Below are 20793 nucleotides of genomic sequence, written 5' to 3' on the forward strand. Positions count from 1 at the left end.
TAGTTTGAGGATGTTAAGGAGTGCCCACATTATGGCGAACCACATATTTCTCCAATAATCCCTTAAAAAATTTATTGGAAAAGTGGGATCCTCCATCACTAATAATAGCCCTTGGAGTTCCAAATCCAGAAAATATATTCCTTTTCAAGAACGCAATAACACTCTTTCCTTCATTATTTGGGAGTGCGACAGTTTTTACTCATTTAGACACATAATCGACCGCTACTAGAATGTACTTCATCCCATGAGAACACACAAAAGAGACTATAAATTCAATACCCCATACATCAAATAGCTCAATAACAAGAATGGGATTTAAAGGGAGCCCTTGCTTTCTCGATATGTCACCATCTTTTTGGCATCTATCACATGCATTAGCGAACTCATGAGCATCTAGGTGGAAGTTGGCCAATAGTAGCCACATTGCAAGATCTTGTTAGCGGTCCCGATACCACTATGATGTCCACCTACGGGTGAAGAATGGCATGCCTCCAAAACACTCAACATCTCATCTTCTGGCACACAACGCCGAATAATCCCATCGGCACAACTCCTATACAAGTATGGCTCATCCCAGAAGAACTTGTTCACATTATACATGAACTTTTTCCTTTGATGAAAGGACAAGTCCGGTGGGACGATATCACTAGCCAGATAATTTGCAAAGTCTGCGAACCACGAAATCAAGTCTTGAGAGGCGTACAATACATGCTCATCGGGGAAAGTATCATTTATTTCAGTCTTATCCCTCAACTCTCTCATTACTTCATCTTCTAAAAGGGAAAAGTGATCAGCAACTTGATCAATCACCTCAAAGTAAAATTCTTGCAATAGTAATACCCAACGAATCAACCTCGATTTTGCATACTTCTTTGCTATTAAATATCTCAATGCAGAATGATCAATATGCACTATAAACCTAGTGCCAAGCAAATAGGAGCGAAATTTCTCAAAAGCAAGAAATACTGCAAGGATCTCTTGCTCAGTCACGGTGTAGTTATTTTGGGCTCTAATTAGGGATTTACTAGCATAGTCAAGGGGTGAAGGATTTTGTCCCTTCTTTGCCCCAATACTACACCCAGAGTAACCCCACTAGAATCACACATTACCTTAAATGACTTGCTCCAATCCGGGGAAATAATGATAGGTGCAGACACCAACTTTTCTTTAAACTCACCAAATGCCTTAAGAAAGGATTCATCAAAATAAAATTTACACTCTTTCTCAAGCAACTTGCACAGAGGATGCGCAGTTTTTGAAAAATCCTTGGTGAACCTCTGGTAAAAACCTACATGCCCAAGAAAGATTCTCACACCTTTTATAGAGATAGGTGGGGGAAGTCTCTCTATTACCTCAACTTTAGCTCGATCAACCTCTATACCCTTCTCTGAAATGTGATGACCCAATACAATACCCTCTTTCACCATGAAGTGCATTTTTCCCAATTTAGTACTAGATCGCAGTCTTCATACCTCTTAAGAACCTCAGACAAATGATTCAAACACCACTCAAATGAGTCACCAACCACAGAAGAATCATCCATAAACACCTCAATAGTGTCCTCCACCATATCGGAAAATATCAACATCATACATCTCTGAAATGTGGCGGGTGCATTTCACAACCCAAACGACCTTCTCTTGAACGCAAAGGTCCCATATGGACAAGTAAAGATGGTTTTCTCTTGATCTTACAGTGCAATAGAAATCTGATTATACCCCAAATAACCATCAAGAAAGCAGTACCACCCCTTACTTGCAAGTCTGTCCAACATCTGATCCATGAAGGGCATAGGAAAATGGTCTTTTTCAGTCCACGCATTTAATTTTTGGTAATCCATACACACTCTCCAACCAGTTACCGGTCTATTGGAACAATCTTATTTTTCTAATTGGGGACCAAAATCGTTCCCCCATTCATAGGTACACACTGAACAACGCATACCCAACTACTATCAGCGATTGAATATATTACTCCGGCATCCAACCATTGAATAATTTCCTTAATCACTACCTCTTGCATGAGTTGATTTAGACATCTCTGATGTTCAATACTTGGCTTATGATAGGGAATGATTTGGATTTTATGAGAAAAAATATTGGGAGGGATCCTAATAATATCCGCAATAGTCCACCCAATAGCTCTTTTGAAGCTTTTTAACACTTTCACCAAACTCAACTTGATGCACATTCACACTTGATGCATATTCACACTTGATGCAATAATAACCAATAAAGTGTCATATTTTCCCAAGAATACTTACCTCGGATGAGGTGGTAGAGGCTTAAGTTCTAATTGTGGAGCCTCCTTAATAGACCGTTTAGCGGGTGGAGATTCGCAATGTTGCATATCCAACTCAAATTTCTTTTGTTCAAAACGAACATTACCTCGACCAAGTGTTGCGACCATGGCCCATACTTTTCAATGGTATCACTATCAAAATTCATGATTACTCCCCAATGCTTCTACACCCAGACGCTCTTCAATTTGTACCTCAAATGACTCTTCAACTATGTAGGATATAGAAGATATCGATTGGATCTCACCACTCTGCCTTATTGACCTACAAATGTTGAAATAACTTCTTCATTGTTCAAAAACAATTCATCTGCCTTTTTCCTATTTCAACCAAGGTTCTACCCGTAGCAAGGAATGGCCTCCCAAGAATAATAGGCACCTCAAAATCGACCTCACAATCAAGAATAACAAAATCGGTTGGAAATATGAACGACTCCACTTTTACTAGCGCATTGTGGAGTATACCAATAGGCCTTTTACCGTTTGATCGGCCATCAGTAGCCGCATCGCAGTGGGCTTTGGGTCACCCAAAACCCAACTTCTTGTAAATCGTGAGGGGCATGAGATTTCTGTTTTCTCCAAGATCACATAATGCTTTCGCTTCTATTTTCTCCAAGATCACATAATGCTTTCGCAAAATGTAATAACCCGATTGTACAAGAAATCGTGAAAGCACCTGCATCTTCTTTCTTTGTCACACAGATCTTGTAGCAATAGCACTACAGTGCTGCATTCTATCATCATTCTCAAAAGTGACTGATCTTTTCTTCGTAACCAAATTTTTCTTGAACTTGGCATAACCAGGAATTTGTTCAAGAGCATCTACCAAAGGAACATTGATACGAAAGTTGTTTCAACATCATTATAAAATGCCGGTATTTACCATCCTTGGTTTTTTTTACTAACCTTTGTGGGAAAGGAGGTGGTGGTCTAGGCATGTGGATCACCTTTTGGGGAACCTCAACATCTTTTACCGTTTTATCTTATAACTCACCACTAGCATCCACCGATGTATCATCATCTCTTATCACCTTTTCTACACTAGATGGCACAGGTTGGTCAATGGTTTGCTTACCACCCCGAGTAATGATTGTCATACAATGCCTATCATTTTTTGATTCTGTACAGTGTTGCTAGGAACAGTGCCCGGTTGCCGTGTGTTCACTGTTGTAGACAATTGGGCAATTTTCAACTCTAGATACTTATTCCAGATTGCATGCGTATCAACTTTCTGCCTTATACCCGCTAAGTCATTCCTAAACTCTTTAGTGTGCTCATCACTAGCATCAAAACTCCTCATCAGTTTATGCATCATATCCTAAACTCGCGCCATACTACCCCCACCATCCCTAGGAGCAATTTCACAATTTTGAGGTAGAACATAAGGACCATTCCGATCATTTCAGTTACTATAGTTACCATTATTGATTTTTTTTTCACGGTTGTAATTCCCATCTCGGACATAATCACCCTTGCGGTTATAATTACCATAGTTTCGACCTTGGTTTCATTGACCTTAACGCCAATTCTCTTGATTAGAAGCATAGGTGTTCGGTTGGAAACCCCTTCTCTGATCATTGATCGCAAACGAGTCCTCTTCATAGTAATATTCATCATTTGGCGGTGGTGGTTTAGACAAGTAGTTCACCACATTTACCTTTTCCGCAACCCCCACATCATGTTTCAACACCAACCCAAGATAAATTATCATTTGAGGCATATGGTCATGAAGATCATCAGTAACTAAGTTGTGTGCGGATTGGACTGCGAAAGTGTTTTTCCAGTATCTGACTTCCTAGTACTCCAAGCTTTATTATTTGGAGAGATTTTCTATAATTTTTCAGCAATCTCGGCACAAGGATACTCCCCATAAGAATCACCCGCTATCATATCCAACATGGCTTTGATATTATCATCTTGTCCCCGATAGAAATAATCTTTCTGAGACTCATCATCCATGCAGTGATTTGGGAAACTTTGGAAGAATGAAGTGAACCTATCCCAAGAACTTCTAACTGACTCTCCCGTAGTGCCACAAAGTTGTTTGCTCTGTGTTTGTTGTTTAGTTTCTTAGACACCGAGTAGTAGCGTGGTAAGAAACTATCCCTCAGTTGATTCCAAGTGAATATTGAGTTACAAAAGATATCAGTAAACCAGATATCACCCCCTCCCGTCAGTGAGAGAGGAAAAACTCTTAGCCCGATTACATCCATATTCAAATCGGGCCTCCCTACACAAATTTTGCACACTTTGCTTACCTTAGCGATATGAGCATGTGGATTCTCAAAAGGTAGCCCTAAAAACAAACCTCTGGCAGTGAGCATTTTCATCAGACTACTAGTTACCATAAAAGTGTGACCGTGTGGTAGAGGGGGAAATACGAGTAGCCCATCAGAGTGTACGATATTTTCATAGCCTCTATAGTACTCTTGATGACGTGGAGCGGGAGGTTGTCTCTGTATTTAACATTCACCACGAATATAAAGTAATACAGGGTTATGACCTTCGACTTAAAATGGCATTGTGGGTTGACCTCATCACCTTGGATGCCCGAATTCTGATTCATTCTTCTTAAAGTAATCTCTAGTTCGGGGTCAGGTTCAATTACAGGTATTTCTCTACTCCGTGTGTTTGACATATAAGGAAGTTAGACCTGCAAGAGACAAAAACAAAAAGAAAAAGTATAATTAGGAAAATGTTGACTAAACATCGATAATAGGCTTAAAGTTAATCTAAAAGCCACTTTTTCAGGTAGCCGCACCACAATTTGATACGGTCAAATTTACTACTCGAAACGAAGTAAAAGTTGTCTCATTAAGTAAAGAACCCAACTAGTAAGATTGGGATGAGGAAAATGGTTCAGACTTAACTTTATTCTATTATTACATCCATTTAGTCAATTATTTCCCGAAAACAAATAAATAAAGGGGGGTTTTGATAAATGAAAGTAATTAGCTAAATTACAGTAAATAAGGGACAGGTTCAAGTACTGGAGTTTGATCTAGTAATGAGAGTAACTAGGGTGTAAGTGTTCCCTAGGGGCTCCTAACAAGATAATTCTAGCTATAACAATCCTTTCTTTGTATCTTGTATGTAAAGTGATAAGTTAGTATCTCTAAATCATTGGTCCGGCATGTAGAGAATTTCACTCTGCACCTTGGTTCGACTATGTGTGTTGCTATACTAAACCTTAAATTTACCTCATATTCAGCATCATATTTGATATTTGACTAAGTTGTTACTTCGTACCAACCGACACTATCATATTAGATAGTATACACTAAATCTATGTTGATAATTCTTTTCCTATTATCTACCTCCTTGGTCCGGCAAGTAGCAATAAGGCGAGTTCTAATGTTGGAACTGTTAAAAAGACTTCTAAGCGAAAGAATTATCAATACATGCAAGACACTATTCTAGAATTGTTATTTTAGCTAGGTTTTACCTTGTTATTTACCCATGGTTCCCCAACCATAGTTATGGAGTTTAGTTACCCATGTTAATAGACACACAATTCATAATAATCATGTAAGAATTCATGCACTTACTTTGATGAAAATGAATAAAATCTAGAAATTACTTGAATAAATCACAAAACATTAATAATCAATTCTGGAAAAGTAATATCAAATCCCAAAATCAAAAGTTCAATACTAGGACAATAAAACTTAAAATTATCCAAGAGTCTAACCCCAAAAATGAGGTTTTTCTGAGTATTTATAAGAAACCAATCCTAATAAAAGAGGGAAATCTGTTTAAGGAAAAATCTTTTAACAATGCATCTGGGTCTACGACCCTCGTAACAGACCGTCGTGGTCTTCTGTCGCTCCATACTTAGCTCTTTTTCTGCTTCTTTTCTTGATCAACTCTCTATTACCCTTGACGGATAGGTGTGAAGGACCGTTGCAAGCACGATGTTTTGTCGAGGGGCTTCGTTCCACGACACTTAGAATCTTAAGAAGTTGGGTACTGGGACTACTCTCTGTTAGCATTGCTGAATGTGCAGGACAGACCGTCGTGGCTATGACTATCCGTCGTGAGCTTCTCTAGTCCCACACTTGGTCAGATTTCCCAACTTCCTTCCGCAGCCATTATCTTCTCACGACGGTTGACCCCTATGGACCGTCACAGTCACGACGGACCATCGTGGGGTCCATGGGTGGTCACTTCTGCAATTTCAGCTCAAAATCTCTGCATTCTCTTTTGGACAGATTTCCTCGAAATAAATAGAAAACTACATCAAAAAATCAATTTAAAAAGTCTTTTAGACACATAATAAACTTAAGGACAAGGTTTTGAAAGTACCGTGAAAGCACGGTACATCACCTAACATGCGTGTCCAAATGTTTATACACCATTTTAAGGTCAATTTTAATGAATATAAGACATTAAGGAAGTTTAGAAGTCAAAATGTCAAAGAACATCCATGACGTTTGGAAACTAGTTCAAAGAGGTACTAGTGTGTCTTAGCCTATTTGACTAGCTTTTAAGAGTCGAAAAATGATGAAAGTTGGTGGAAGAGTGTATAACATGTATTAGGTTGATTCATATTTTAAACGCTTGGGAACGACTCCCTAAGGAAAAACTAAAGTCCCTTGAGGAGGACACTTGCAAAAGTGACCAAAAGTTGTCAATGGACAGTGTCACCAACGGATGCCACAAACTGCTCATGGTCCAATCGAAGGGGCGTCGATTGCCTCACTGGATGGACACACACCCAAATTCTTGAAGGTCCTGTTTTTCAGAGTTTTTGAACTCATAGACGGATTTGTAGAACAGAAGGGAACAGTGGACGTCGATGGACACACGATCTGTCGATCATGGTGTCGTCTGTGAGGGGATTATTTTTGCTGCGCGTGTTGAATTAATTCATTTAATTAGTTGGATCATTTAAGAGGTTAATTAGGGGTTAGGGGAGGTCAATTAAGTTATTTAACCACCTATATAAAGCCTCTAAGCTAATTAGACTAATCTAAGCTCTCATAATTCCCAAACCCAAACCCATTGAAGACTAAGCTAGGGGTGGGTTCAAGGTATCAAAAGGATTGAATTTCTCCATCAATTGTAATGTTGGTTCAATTGAATTGGTTATTGGTTGAATTATTATTATATGATGATATTGTATCAATTATTAATAGATTAGGGTTAATTATAGTCCTATCATGCTAGTTCTTGAGTAATTGATCTAGTGTATGGCTTTTACCTAAGTCTCTTGTTTTACGGTATGAATTAGTGATGGATTGTGATGTAGTGATTCAATTGATGTTTTTATCATATTGTTTACTATTAAGTAAGGATATTACACCCTTTTTGGGATTGATTTGAGGATTTATGGTAAGACCTTGATGATGGATTATGAAGAAGACTTGGTAAGTCTTGTGATCTCAACTGCTTACTTCAATTATGGTTACTTGTGGTAAAATGATAATGTTATATTGAAGTATGCCTTGTATTAGAATTTATAGGGTTGGTATAATGTTGAATTGAAATGTGTTGACTATGGTTTTTTGAGGTTTTGGCTAAGATTTAATCTTATAAGGATGGTGATAACTTACTAATGTGCCATATCATGTTGTGAATATGTTAATATGCTAAACTCACTTATATGGATGGTAATGAAATGAAAATACTCATGCTATCCTTAATGAGATATGATGGTTATGTTTATACAAGGGTTAGACCCTATGACCTACATTAAGTTACGATGAGTAATAAAGGTATTAACGACATTTCAAAAAGGAACTCTATGTTAGCACCGAGTGAACTAGAGTAAGGAGTGTCCCTTCCCACATAGGGAAGGTAGGATCAGTAATGTACTCTTGAGATTGGAAAATCGAATGCATGTAGCATTAGTAGGGTCCCAACTATATCTCCTAGTTCTTGAACCATGTTTCCTCCATAAGAATACTTGCTAGTGGATCCACGTAGTTGCTATTTTCATGTTTTGGTACTACCTTGGCAAGTACTCCGCCTTCTCTCGGTGTAAGGTTTTATGACACAGGATTCCAAATTAGCTCATGTGGTCTTTGTCGGTCAAGGAAATATTTCCCAAAAGGTAAAATGAACTACAGGATTGAACTCTAACTAAAATGATCTAAGGGGTTTGGCTTACTCTAGGTAGGGGTATGGGACACTACCTATACATTGCACTAGTTATCCTTGAGGGAAGTCATAGGAGGATGTTCTTATGTATGTATATGCTTATAAATGTAAATCATATGTATATGATTATCTTACATATTAATGACACTATGTGATGTTTATTACTTTTATGAACATGTACTAGGTCTCTATGGCTAAAGTAGGATATTATGTACTCTAAATGTTTGGTTATGTTGAAATGTACTCTTATTCTTGCTTGTTGCTATAATAACTTGATAATAGATTTATTTCGACTATGTGTTCAATTATATGATATGCATGTTGACTTGAGTAGACTTACTATTTATTGTTCTTGTGATGTACATGTGTATGACTTAATGAATATGCCTTATTGATTGGTACGGTCTTCTTGAATGTGCATAAGGCTTTCTAAATGTAAAATAGCATGTTTTAATAAAATGTTCCTTTTTATCATAATTTCATAAGATGTGTGCATATGGTCTCATACTTAGTATAAGTGGTGTAGTTATCCCATTTCTTCCTTTTTCCCGAAATTTTAGGTTCCGTTCGTTGAAGGGATTTTGATATGAATTTGAAGAAGACTTGGATTCTCAATCTTTCAAGTTGGGTAGGCCCTCATTTTCCGAGGGCAATGCCCCTATCAATCTTATGAAGTTTTTTTTAGTTTTAAGACTCTTATGTTCTTTCCTTTTACTTGAAGTACTAAAAATTGTATAACCTTTATGTGGTATTATTGTATTGATGTATGGTTTAGGCCCAATTTATTACACTCTTTCTAGATGGTTATGAGATAGAGACATGCTTTTGAGACTATGTTATATTTTATACACCAATGTGCAATAAAGTAGAAGACTAAGTAATATTCCTATATGAATGGTCTATGTATACTTGATATAAATATTATGTATGTATAGGTCTATGCAAACCTCAATCTACAAGTAATGAATTTTTTTTAGAATTTCCGCATTTCAACCTATAAATGTAATGATGTAAGCTAAAAGGCTAGTCTTATTCCTTAGAGAGGACGACGATGCCAGTTACCGTTAGGGGGTGCTCCGTTGATGTGAAAATCTTGGTATTAAAGCATGAGGTTAATATCTTTGACTCGATGTCCCTCAATACCACATCTATGTATGTTTGTATTCATAATTGTGAATCGTGCCACACTTATGAATAGGAATCTATGTGACTCTTAGGAAAATATCATTTTCATGGAAGTCCAATATCGTGCCTGTAGAGTTAAGTTCTATGTGCTTTTAGCATTTAATCCTTTTATTGTGATTATAGGCAATAAATACTCGAATAAATGTGGCATGAAGACTCGAGGAAGAGATGGCCAATGTAAGAGTTCCTCCCCGTTTTGATCCCTCCTTTTGAAGAAGAGGTTAAGGATGATCAGTCTCTGGTCGATCCTCCTTCTTTAACGAATGATTCCATAAGGGTTGCTCTTTTACAAATGTCCCAAACCATTACTATCCAAGCACAATATATCACTACCCAAGCTCAAGCCATGACGGCCCAAGCTAATCGGGAGGTTGTAACCCGAGCAAACCAATAAGTTGCTATTATGGACTCCCATCTAAGGGATTTCACTAGAATGAATCCCCCTATTTTCCATGGGTCTAAGGTTGAAGAAGACCCCCAAGAGTTCATTGATGAAATTTACAAGATCCTCTATGTTGTGGGGTTGTCTACTAGTGAGAAGGCCGAGTTAGCGACTTACCAACTCAAAGATGTCGCCCAAGCTTGGTACGTCCAATGGATAGATAATAGGCCTTTAAGGGGTGGTTGGATGACTTGGGAGGCTTTCAATAAGGATTTTCTTTATAGATTCTTTACTAGGGGTGAAGATGGAAGCCAATGTAAAGGATTTCATCAACCTTCGAAAAGGAGGTAAGAGTGTGCTTGAATACTCTTTGAAATTCACTAAATTGTCAAAGTATGCTCCTTCTTTGGTTTCCAATTCTAAGGATAAAATGAACCTCTTTGTGATGAGAGTGTCGTATAACTTGCAAGATAAGTATCATTCAGATATGCTACATGACAATATGAACATTTCTGTCTCATGGTTCATGCTCAGCAAGTGGAAGAGGCAAGGATAATAGAAAGAGTAGATATGCCAAGAGGGAAAAATCTTTTGATGGTGGTTCTTCCAAGGGTAGGCTTGATATCCAAGACAAGCCTAGGTTCAATAAAATGGTTTATAACCATGTTCCTTCCAAATCCCCTAAGGTTATGGATGATAGGGTGTATAACCTTAATCCTAGGAAGGGAAGGGATACTAGCTCACCAACCAAGAAGCCAACTTGTGAAAAGTGTGGCAAGAAGCATTATGGTGATTCTATTAGGGGAATGGATAATTATTTTGGTTGTGGTAAAAGTAGGCACAAGGTTAGATATTTCCCAATTTGATGGGGGTAAGACAAGGGTAGTTGTCAAGCTCAAGAAAGTGGTTCTAAAGATGCTCCTAAGAGGAATCACTTTTATGCACTTCGCTCAAGGGATGAGAAAGAGACTTCTCCCATATGGTGACCGTATGTTGAAAGTATTTTCTATTGATGTATATGCTTTATTTGATCCGTCTCTATATCTTATTACTCTCTTGATAACTAAGAAGTTTTAAATTTTGCCTGATATTCTAAATGAACATTTCATAGTAACTACCCCGGTAGGTGAATCTCTTGTAGAATGGGTTTATAGAAATTGTCCTATAATATTGCCCAATAGAGTTACTCGTGTTGAGCTAGTACAACTTGATATGTTTGATTTTGATGTCATATTGTGTATGTATAAGTTTTGAGGCTTGCTTTGCCTCTATAGATTGTAGAACAGGGGTGGTGAAGTCTAACTTTCCAAATGAGCCCGTTTTAGAGTGGAAGGGGGGAAATTTTATTCCTGGAGGTCGTATTATTTCTTGTTTGAAAGCTTGTAAGATGATCTCTAAGGGTGTTTATACCATATAGTAAGAGTCCAAGATTTAGATTGGGAAATTCCTCCTATTGAGTCAGTCCCCTTAGTGAGGGAATTTCCGAAGGTCTTTTCCAATGATCTTCCTGGTATTCCTTCCGAATGAGAAATTGATTTTGGTGTTGACTTGATACCGGATATAAATCCCATTTCAATTCCTCCTTATCGGATGGATTCGGCCGAATTGAAAGAGTTGAAGTCTCAACTAAAAGATTTACTAAACAAAGGCTTCATTAGACAGTATCTCTCCATGGTGCACTCTAGTTTTAATTGTTAAGAAGAAGGATGGTTCCCTTAGAATGTGAATTTATTATCTCCAACTCAATAAAGTCACTATCAAGAATAAGTATCCTCTCCCTTGGATTGACGATTTGTTTGATCAATTTTAAGGGGCGAGCTACTTTTCTAAGATTAACTTGAGATTGGGTTATCACCAACTTAGGGTGACAGGTAAGGATATATTTAAACGACATTTCGGACTAGATATGGTCATTATGACTTCTTAGTATTGTCATTTGGTCTCACTAATGCCTCGACAACATTTATAGGTCTCATGAATAGGGTGTTTCAAAAAATGAGGGTGACTTTATGGACCATTTGAGGGTGGTGTTACAAGTTATTAATGAGAACCAATTATTTGCCAAGCATAGAAATGTGAGTTATGGTTAAGATCGGTGCCAATTCTTGGTCATATCATCTCTAGTGAGGGAGTTGAGGTTGATCCAAGGAAAACCAAGACGGTCAAGAATTGGCCTAGACCATTGACTCCAATCGACATTAGGAGTTTTTTGGGTCTAACGGGTTATTATCAGAGGTTTGTGGATGGTTTTTCATCCACTGCATCTCCTTGACTACTTTGACCTAAAAGAATAAGAAATTTTAATGGTCGGAGGCATGTGAGAGAAGTTTCCAAATCTTGAAAGATAGTCTTACTTCCACTCCGGTGTTGATTTTACCGAAGGGTTCCAAGGGTTTTGTTGTATATTGTGATGCATCCCGAGTGGATTTAGGGTGTGTGGTTATGCAACATGGAAAAGTAGTATCATATGCCTCTAGACAGTATAAGGTGCATGAGAGAAACTATCCAGCTCATGATTTTGATTTAGAAGCCGTAGTATTTGCCTTGAGAATATAGAGGCATTACTTGTACAGTGTTCATGTGGATGTTTATACCGATGACAAGAGTCTCCAATATGTGTTTACTCAAAAGGAGTTGAAACCCGACAAAGAAGGTGGCTGGAATTATTGAAGGATTACGACATGAGTTTTCTGTATCATCACGATAAGGCCCAAGTGGTTGCGGATTCTCTACGTCGTATGACCCTGGTAGAGTGTCTCATGTAGATGAAGCCAAGAAAGAGTTAGTGAAAGATGTTTATAGGTTTTCTAGATTTGGTGTGAGGTTTGAAGACTCTTTGAGTGGTGGTTTTATTGTCCATCATAACTCTGAGTCATCATTGGGGGTTGAGGTGAAGTCCAAGCAACACCTTGATCAACCATTGATGAAGTTGAAGGAATCGGTTCTTGGCAAGCTTAATGAGTCATTCTCCTTAGGGGAGGATGGTGTCTTGAGGTATCAAGGAAGGTTGTGTGTTCACAATATAGATGGTTTGAGGAACCGAATTCTTTAAGAAGATCATAGGTCCCGTTACTCCATTCATACGGTTTCTACAAAGATGTATCATGACCTTAGGGAAGTGTTTTGGTGGGAAGGTTTGAAGAAGGACATAGAGGAATTTTTTGCTAGGTGTCTAAATTGCCAATAAGTGAAAGCCGAACATCTAAAACTGGGTGGCTTACTTCAATAAATCCAAGTTCTGACTTGGAAGTGGGAAAACATCATATATGGATTTTGTGGTAGGTTTTCCTCGGACAAAAAAGCAATATGACTCTATATGGGTGATTTTGGATAGGTTGAACAAATCCGCTCACTTTATTCTCGTCAACTCTACTTATTCGGCAGAAGATTATGCAAATATCTTAATAGATAAGATTGTATGTCGCCGTGGTATTCCATTATCCATCATATCGGATAGGGGTGCACAATTCACATCTTGGTTTCGGAGGTTATTCCAACAAGGGTTGGATATCAAGGTGAAGTTAACCACCACTTTTCATCCCCAAACAAATTATCAAGCGAAGAGTACTATTCAAACCCTTGAAGATATATTTAGATCTTGAATCATTGATTTAAAGGGAAATTGGGTTAAGATTTTGCCTTTGGTGGAGTTTTCTTACAATAATAGTTATTATTCATCTGTATCTATGTGTTCTTAGGAAGCCTTGTACGACAGGAGATATAGATCTCCGATTGGATGGTTTGAAGTGGGTGAGTCTTCACTTTTGGGTCCCTATTTGATTTATAAGACTTTGGAGAAGGTTCACATCATAAGCAACCGGTTGAAAATAGCCAATAGTTGGCAAAAGTCTTATGCCGATCATAGGAGAAGGGAATTAGAGTTTGAAAGAGGTGATAAAGTGTACTTGAAAATTTCTCCTATGAAAGGGGTGGTTAGATTTGGAAAGAAAGGGAAGTTGAGTCCTCGTTCTGTGGGTCCCTGTGAAATCTTGCAAAGAGTGGTAAGGTTGCATATGAGTTTAGGTTGCCTAGTGAATTGGCTTAGGTTCATCCGGTTTTCCATGTTTCTATTCTGAAGAAGTGTATCGGTGATCCTAAGTCTATTCTTCCTATTGAGGGTCATGGTGTGAAGTATGATCTCTTTTATGAGGATACTCCGATTCAAATCCTTGATAGGCAAGTAAAGATGTTAAGGAACAAAGAGGTGGCTTCCGTAAAGGTGTTATGGGAGAAACACCTAGTTGAGGTTGCGACATGAGAGGTCAAGGCCGACATGAAGTCCCGTTACCCTCATATATTTCATAATTAAGGTTAGTTATTCCTATAATAATGAAAATAATGACTAAAAACTTAAATTGTTTGATTTTTTGTGAAGTTTTCCAAAAATGTTCATTTTTGGAAATCCTTATAGTGAAGTCACAGCGAATTGGGCATATTGACTTGAAAGTTGCAATTTTTGTTGTTTTGAGTTATGTTGTGCATTTTGATATGGTGAGTCATTATGAAATGATATGTAGCATGCTGGTAAGTTAATTTTTTGCATAATTGACTCATATATGATATGTTGAGCTCTTATTGTTATGAGAAGGATATTCCTCATAATGTGATATTGAGCCTTATGTGTTGCAATTGAAGTTTTGAATTTCCTTGTGTAAATGACATTATTGATATTGTAAATTATGTATAATGTATTGCTGTTTTTTGGGCTGATATTCTTGAGTCTATTACTTCATTTCAAAGATTTTTAGTGTCATTCGGGGATGAATGTTCATAAGGTGGGATAATGTAACCTTTCGAAAATATAAGACGTATTCTAAAGACTAACATAAGTATCAAAATCTGTCGAAACTGTTTTAAGGCAAATTTTAATGAATATAGGTCATTTAGGAAGTTTAGTAGTCAAAACGTCGAAAAACGTCCATGACGTTTGGAAAGTAGTTCAAAAAGGTACTAGCGTGCCTTACCTATTTGACTAGCTTTTTGGAGTCCAGAAAATTATGAAAGTTGGTGGAAGAGTGTCTAACATGTACTAGAGTTGATTTGTAGTCTAAGCTTTTGGGAACAACTCCCCAAGGACCAACTAAGGTCCCTTGAGGAGGACCTTTGCAAAAGTGACTAAAAGCTGTCAATGGACAGTGTCACCAACGGATGTCACAGACGGCTCATTGTCAAATAGACAAGGCATCAATTGCCTAAGTCGATGGACACTTAGAAAAATCCTTGAAGGGACTGTTTTTCATAGTCTCTTAACTCATTGATGGATGTGCAACACGGAAGGGAAACAGTGGCCGTCAATTGGAACACTACCCATCGATCGTGGTATCGTCTGTGAAGGGATTGTTTTAGCTACACGTTTTGAATTAATTCATTTAATTATTTGGATTAGTTAGGAGGCTAATAAGGGGTTAGGGTAGATCTATTAAGTTATTTAACCACATATATAAAGCCCCTAAGTTAATTAGACTAACCTAAGCGCTCATAATTCCCAAACCCAAAACTCTCCTCTCTTCTTTCTCTCTCTAGTTGAAGAAATCCATTGAAGACCAACCTAGGGGTGGGTTCAAGGTCTCAAAAGGATCAAATTTCTCCATCAATCTTCATCAATTATTAAGGTATGGGATTCCTTTCACCTTTGAGACCTCTTTCGTGAAAAGGATTCCATCAAATTAATTTCAAAAGTTGGGTTTTCATCCAATACGAAATTAATGTTATGAATTACTTTTTTTATGATTTATTTTGGATATTATGAATAGATTAACATGTATTTTAACTAAATTATGTTATTTCTTGATGTATTGGTCTAGCTTGTAGAGGTTGACCTATTTCCCTTAACCTTAGGTTGTGATCTTGACATGAATTGTGTTATGTTGGTTCAATTGAATTGGTTATTGGTTGAATTACTACTACATGATTATATTGTATCAATTGTGAATAGACTAGGGTGAATTATAATCCTATCATTCTAGTTCTTGAGTAATTGATTTAGATTATGACTTTGACCTAAGTCTCTTGTCTTAAGATATGAACTAGTGATGGATTGTGTTGTAGTGATTCAATTGATGTTGTTATCATGTCGGTTACTATTATGTGATGATATTACACCCTTTTTAGGTTTGATTTAAGGATTTATGGTAAGACCTTGAGGATGGATTATGAAGAAGACTTGGTAAGTCTTGTGATCTCAACTGTTTACTTCAATTATGTTTACTTGTGGTTAAGTAATGATGTTATATTGAAGTATGCTTTGTATTAAGATTGATAGGGTTGGTATTATATTGAATTGAAATGTGTTGACTATGGTTCATGAGGTGTTGGCTAAGATGTAATGTTATAAGGATGGTGATAACTTACTAATGTGTCATATCATGATGTGAATATGTTAATGTGTTAACCTCACTTATATGGATTGTAATGAAAGGACAATACTCATGCAATCCTTATTGATCTATGATGATGATGTTTATACAAGGGTTAGACCCTATGACCTACATTAAGTTATGATGATAAATAAAGGAATTAAAGATATTTCAAAAAGGGACTCTAGCTTAGTACCGAGTGAACTAGAGTGAGGAGTGTACCTTCCCACATAGGGAAGGTAGGATCACTAATGTACTATTGAGATTGTAGACTCCAATGCATGTAGAATAGGGAGAGTCCTAACTATATCTCCTAGTTCTTGAACTATGTTGCCCCCATAGGACTACTAGCTAGTGGATCCACTTAATTACTATATTCATGTTTTGGTACTACCTTGGCAAGAAGTCCACCTTCTTTCGGTGCAGGATTTCAGGACACCGTATTCCACATTAACTTATGTGGACTATGTCGGTTAAGGTAAGATGTTCCCAAAAGGTAAAATAAATTAAGGAGTGAACTCTAACTAAGATGATCTAAGGGGTATAGCTTAGTCTAGATAGGGATATGGGACTCTACCTATACATTGCACTAGTTAGCCTTGAGGGAAGTATTAGGAGGATTTTCTTATTTATGTATCTACTTATAGATATGAATAATATGTATAAGATGATCTTACATGTTAATGACACTATGTGATGTTTATTACTCTTATGAACATGTACTTGGTCTCTATTGCTAAAGTAGGATATTATGTACTCTAAATGTTATGTTATGTGAAGTTGGTCATTGGTTATGGTTCTTGCTAGGTTTACTTGATTAAGGTTATGGGGTTTTTCTTAGTCATCACACAAGTGGACTTAAAGTGGGTCATGAGTGATGGTCTTTCTTTGGTTATGTTGAAATGTACTCTTATTCATGCTTGTTGCTATAATAACCTTATAATAGACTTATTCTGACCATGTGTTCAATTATATGATGTGCATGTTGACTTGACTAGACTTAGTGTTGATTGGTCTTGTGATTTACATGCCTATGACTTAATGAATATGTCTTGTTGATTGGTATGGTCTTCTTTAATGTGCATAGGGCTTTCTAAATGTAAAATAGCATGTTTTAATGAAATGTCCCTTTTTAGCATGATTTCATAAGATGTGTGCATATGGTCTCATACTTAGTACAAGTGGTGTACTAACCCCATTTCTTCCTTTTTCCCAACATTTTAGGTTCCGATCATTGAAGGAATTTTGAGACGACTTTGAAGAAGACTTGGAATTCTCAATTATCCAAGTTGGGTAGGTCCTCATTTTTCGAGGGCAATGCCACTATCAAGCTTAAGAAGCAGCTTTAGTTTTAAGACTCTTATGTTGTTTCCTTTTATTTGAAGTACTAAACATTGTATGACCTATATGTGGTCTTATTTATTGATGTATAGGCTAGGCCCAAATTATTACACTCTTGCTAGGTGGTTATGATATGAGCCATGCTTTTTATATTATTTTATATTTTATATATCTATGTGCAATAAAAGAAGAAGACTAAGTAATTGTCCTATACAAAGAGTGTATGTATACTCCATATAAATATTATGTGTATGTAGAGGTCTACATAAACCTCAATGTAGAAGTAATTAAAAGTTTTAAAAATTTCCACATTTTAACCTATGAATGTAATAATGTAAGCTAAGAGGCTAGTCTTAGTCCTAAATGAGGACGATAATTCCAGTTACGTCTAGGGGGTGCTCCCCAATGTGACATAAGGAACCCATTTGGAAAGCCAAACTCAACTACTGTAGAAGGAACCAATTTGGAAAGCAAGACTCAACTAGTGTAGAAGCTTTCAAGGGGAAGACGACTCAACTATAGCATAAGCTTCCATCTCATATTATATCACTCGATACTAAGCATTCATTCCCATAGACTACATATAAAGTCTTGACTTAAGTGCATGTTGTTGGGAGGGTGTCTTGACACTAAATACACATAATTCATACTATAGCTCATATATTCAAGAGGTGAGACTATTTTTCCAACCATACAATTACTACATGTGACAATACTTTCACATCATATCATAGTTAACCTTAAGTGAGTACATGAGAGTAATTATCCAACAAACACAATAATTAGGTCATAATCAGATTCACTTTACTTTCAAAGTGATCTAAATGCACATATATAAACCCATGAAAACATACATACTTCTCATGTTTTTACCCTTAAAGGACCATAATTCACATTCAATCAACATATCCAGAATTACGACATTATACATGGATAATATCATGATTCGATTAATGTTTTTACCATAAGCATGATTTCATAATACTTCTTTTTCTACAATTCACCCACATCTGTTAGATCCAATTTGGGAAAATAGTGGTATTCATGGGTTCTTAGGGAACACTTTCAAAATTAAACAATAAATCATCAATTCAAGCATAATTCATCATAAATCAGCCATTAAAAACGTTTTTGAAAAGAACCCACAAGATTGAAGACAAACCCTAACTTAGGGGAACTAACTAGCTTTGAGATCGAATTGGATGGACTCCTTGGAAGGAGATTATCCAAGGATGACGGACTATCATACCTTGATTAATGATCCCTATTAATTTGAGTGAAATATGATTGATTCTTCAATCCCTAGCTTTAATTCTACTTTTCTTCTTCCTAGAGTTCTAGAGATAGAAATTTGTTTAGACAGGATGAAATTTTGGGTTTTGTTTCTATTCTAGAATGGTGACTTAATTGGGAAGAGGGAGAATTTAAGAATAAAAGTGTATATACTTCACTAGGAAAAGAGTACAACATTGTAGGATGAATTAGGAAAAATAACAAATAACCCATAAAGTTCAAACTTAAATCTTCCTATCTTGCACGATTTGGCTCGCCAAGGGCACATGGTGACTCGCCAAGTGGACTCTTAGTCCGCAAAAATTTTTAGAGTGCTTACCCCTGGAGGCATCCTACTATGCGATGGGGAGGGCCATTGGCGATGTGCCAAGTGGACTGGTGAGCCCCAACCTAGCTTACCCATTATTCCAGTAGCTATGGTTGGGGGCTTCCTACTTAGGAAATGGGGGTCACATCACAGATCGCCAAGTGACTTGGGAGATGCTACTGCCCCTTGATGCTTATTCTGACCAATGACACTAACCTACGGTTTGAGTGTCTACGATCGACTTTAGTGAGCCAACCAAGGGTTGGGGTCGTGTTCCATGGGAGTGATTTAAAATGTAGTTAAATTAGAATTTTATTCTAATTAGTCATAGCTAAATAGATTAATGAATAAAAATAATAATAAATCAAAGGGGGTGCATCAAAAGTGTCAAATATCAATTTCGGGGCTTTGTCACAAGTAAAGTAAAAACGATAAAAATGCAAAAGTGAATCAATTATGGGGACATATTGTTGGGGTGTGACCGCAATATAAGTTGAAATAAGTAGTTGGGTACATGCTTTCGATAGTAACTTTGCAAGATAATAGTGACAAGGCTAAGCTTTAGATGGAAATAAGTTCTCTCTCGTGCAACTTACCCCATATCAAATCGGTTCCTTTCACCCACTTGTCTAATGAAGACCAGCCTACGCCTTACCCACACCTACTCTTTCTATGATGAGTGTTAAGATATGGAAACTTGAGGGTTGAACCTCATGTCATCCTACTCCTAAGGCTATTAGTCTAGCAGTCTTGCTTTCGTGGCCTCTCTCTCTTGAGAAAGCTGAAAACACATGAGTGGTTTTGTATTTTCAACGACAAAATCATTATGTTGAATCACCATTAAAATTCATCTAACCTATCATCAAGCAAGACCCAACAATAATATCAACACATATTTGCTAAATCACACCCCAAGAACAAAATACTCCGAAAATGATAATGAAATCATATGGGTATAAGAAATTAAAACTTAATATGAACAAAGGAAGAAGAATAGAGAAGACCCACTTCCAAGATAGGGAAGATGAAAACCTTCTTTCTTCAAGTCTCCCACAAAAACCTCTCCAAACTTGAGAGAAAATACAAAAAACTAAAGTTCTAAGAAGTGGAAATTCTACTAATATCCAGATCTCTTAAAAATAAAACTTACAGCTAGTATTTATAGCTTTCAGATTAAGTGTTATCGTGGACCATTCAACGATGTTAGTCATGATCGCTAAATGACTCGACGATTCGCCCTTCTTCTATTTCATCGCCTTTTGTGATTTCCTTTAGCGTGTCTGTGTCCTGGATCATTAGGTAGTATATCTCTCCTTCACGGAACTAATTAGCGACATATCGATTGCTCCTTTCATCGCCTTTTGGTCCTCTTCCTTCAAGGCTTCACGTAAACAAACAAAAAGTGGAAAATATTCCTTCGGCGACTCTCCAAATGCACTTCGCGATGCTCAGTCTTCATCTTTCACGTTCTTTTCAACCTTTTTTTCCCTTTTGCACGTAGGTATCCATGCATGAACTAAAACTTCAAA

Source organism: Solanum lycopersicum, chromosome 3 (assembly GCF_036512215.1).
Source record: "Solanum lycopersicum chromosome 3, SLM_r2.1".
Taxonomy (NCBI): domain Eukaryota; kingdom Viridiplantae; phylum Streptophyta; class Magnoliopsida; order Solanales; family Solanaceae; genus Solanum; species Solanum lycopersicum.